Genomic DNA, 2,915 nt, shown 5'->3' on the forward strand with positions numbered 1-2,915 from the left:
AACAGTGAAAATATTGTGTGTGTGTGTGTATGTGTGTGTGTGTGTGTGTGTGTGTGTGTGTGTGTGTGTGTAGGTGTGTGTTCCTTCTATGCAGTTGTTCTCAGTGAGACAGGTGCTCTGGGACTGGAGGTGAAGCCAATATAAGGAACATGATAACAAAAAAAAAAAAAAAATGCTGTAGAAAGTGTCTTCTCATTCTAAAGTCATTGGTGACAAATTGTCCTAGCTATAGCAAAGAAGGAATTCTGTTATTTCTGTTCAACAGACCTATCTAATATCCATCCTGCATGGCAATTACAGACTTTGAGCTCCCTACTCTAACACAACTACACTACACTGGCTGTTGGATCCTCTGCCTCTCTTCCCAGTGTAGTTGGATATTTCTTGCCCTTTAGTTTGTTTTGGAAGCAACTCTCTGCTGTGATTCAGGAATAAGTTTACCCATGACATTTTATAGAGATCTTCTTCAATATTATCCCTGAAATTAACCATATTCCTCTCTACTGAGAGCCTATCATATCTCTGTGGTTATTTCCTCATAACATCTATATAGGCTGACTATCTCCTACCTGAAACACTAGAATCAAACATGTGAAAGATTTGCATCATTTCCCCCTGTTTTTTAAACATATGCATATGCAAACAGAAATTAGATCTCAAAGCACAATGCAAAAGGCGTTTTTATTTTACAGAAGCTTTCTAGACTCACTTATTTGTTTATCTTTTCATTTATCTCTTTATTCAACAAATATTCACTGAGCACTTATTTTATTTTGATGGGTTTTTTTCATTTATTTATTTATTTATTCTGGTAAGTATGGAGAATTTGGGGGTACAAAAGGCCAGAGGTCTGTTCTCATCAATGCTGTGCTCTAGCAATGTAGATGCATATAAATGTACATAAGCCACATAAACACAGATACAGTCCTCATTGATGTAGAGGAGTAATATCTGGCAGTTGGAACATGAGGCTTTTCTGCTGTGTGCATGAAAGGGTATTTGGCAGGAAAGCATGTCTGCTCAGAATTCTGAAAGAAGACAAGTTGCATCAACTGAGAGTTCAACAGGAAATCACACCAGAATTAAAACAGTTATTTAGTAGTAGCACAGGAACTCTGCATTGAATATGTATTCAGTCTTGGGTAGCCCTGATTCTCTCTGTGTTACTGATTGTATGACATTGAGCTTTTGAAGCTGTGCCTCCCACTCCCTACTTCTGGACCATCATCCCTGAATTATGAAAGCCTGTATCTTCTGCATCCAAGAAATATACTATAACAATTAAGTTTCCTTTTCATCCAAAGTCTGAGAATGCTTTGTGGGAAGGCACAATTTAGGAGAAATGAGAAAACCAAGATATGAAGTAGACAGCTGTATACATCAGAACTGGCATTGGGCCTGCGAGATGGCGCTGTGGGTAAAAGTGCTAGAGTTGTAAGAACCTAAGTTTAAATGACTAAGCCCCTGTATAAAAATCAGGCTTTTTTCATGTAACACTGGTCTTGAGACACAGAAGACAAATGAATTTGCTTGTGAAACTGGTAAGCTTTTAGTCCAGAAAGACTGTCTCAGAGGAATAAAGCAAATAGCAATAGAAGAAGAAAAGTATTACTCCAGCATCTGCCATGTGTGGACCTAGCCATATGAAGCTGCACACTGAAATGCATGGGTTACACATAGCAGTGTACACATATATAATCAAGTATGTAAAGAAATAAATAGTGAGAATTTCACTGGGACTGGATAATACAAATCAGTGTTAGAAGAATTGGGGAGAATACACATCATCAAACACAATGGAGAGAATGAGGAGGAGGAGGGAAGGGTGGGGATTTGGGATAGCTCCTCATTTAGGATCTCATGTCGTTGAGGTATAGGTTACTGTGTGGAGTGATGGGAATGTCAGAGTGGTAGTATAAAGGATAACTAGTAATTCAGTTGGGGTAGACTGAATTCAAAATGCCTATGGAACAGCTGAGTAGAAGTTTCAATTATGTATTTGATAGAAAAAGTGAAATTTATTCATATATATATATATATATATATATATATATATATATATATATATTGCCTACACTTTAATGAGAATGGTTTTCTAAGTAACTGCATTTGTAGTCTGAAGCTTTGTGGCATCAGGATTTTGCTTCCTGGTACAAAGGCTTCCAGATGCCACTGCAGGACCAAATCCCCAGTGTTCTTGAGGCACAGGCCAGACATGTTCTCTTCTGTGAGAAGTCCCTGTGGCAGCATCAGGGGCTAGATACATATCAAGTTGCAGGTTTGCCTGGACTAATGGGACATTCTTGTGAATTTGTAGACTGTGTGTCTTCTGTAGTATGAGCATCTTGATTGTTTCTTTTCCCTAGGGTGGACACCTTTTTGTACTTGTTATTCATGTAACTGTGTGGGGTTTATGAGGGTTCTGGAGGTCTCCAACATTTTTTACGATCTTTAGGTCTAATGTGTAACACTTTGGGATTCTTGATCTGGTAATTTGTGAAGAATCTAGTCTGTATCAATAAAAGATTCCACACCTTTATTCACAGCCTGTACTCTGCCTGGAGGCCTTTGAAATACTAAGCGCATAACCCAAACAATAAGTGTAGTAATTTTTCTCTTTAGAAGTGGCATGCAACTTCTGAGTCCAGTCTGAACATCCCTGCATCTGGAAGAAGCAGAACTGTAAGTATATGTTGAATGAAATATTAAAAAAATAAGGCAATTCACACTACCGCCGGCATGGCACCAGCAGACATGCCAGCCTATTCTCAGCCTTGCAGACTCTCTGACTCAGAGCTATGAAACCTCTCCTCTCGGGTTGCTAATTGTTGCCACCTAGTCCCACTCTTCTATATTCCCATGGCTGTCTGAGGTTCCCTGTCACCATATCTTTCTCTGGAACTCAGTTGGGTCAC

The 2,915-nt window shown here is 39.0% G+C and overlaps 1 pseudogene; it reads right to left on the minus strand.

Moving 5' to 3' along the window:
• Window positions 1–2,132: 2,132 nt before the first annotated feature.
• LOC110333466 lies at window positions 2,133–2,631 on the minus strand (annotated as a pseudogene).
• Between the last annotated feature and the right edge of the window lie 284 nt (window positions 2,632–2,915).

This window comes from Mus pahari, chromosome 15 (genome assembly GCF_900095145.1).
Source record: "Mus pahari chromosome 15, PAHARI_EIJ_v1.1, whole genome shotgun sequence".
In the NCBI taxonomy this organism is placed as follows: Eukaryota; Metazoa; Chordata; class Mammalia; order Rodentia; family Muridae; genus Mus; species Mus pahari.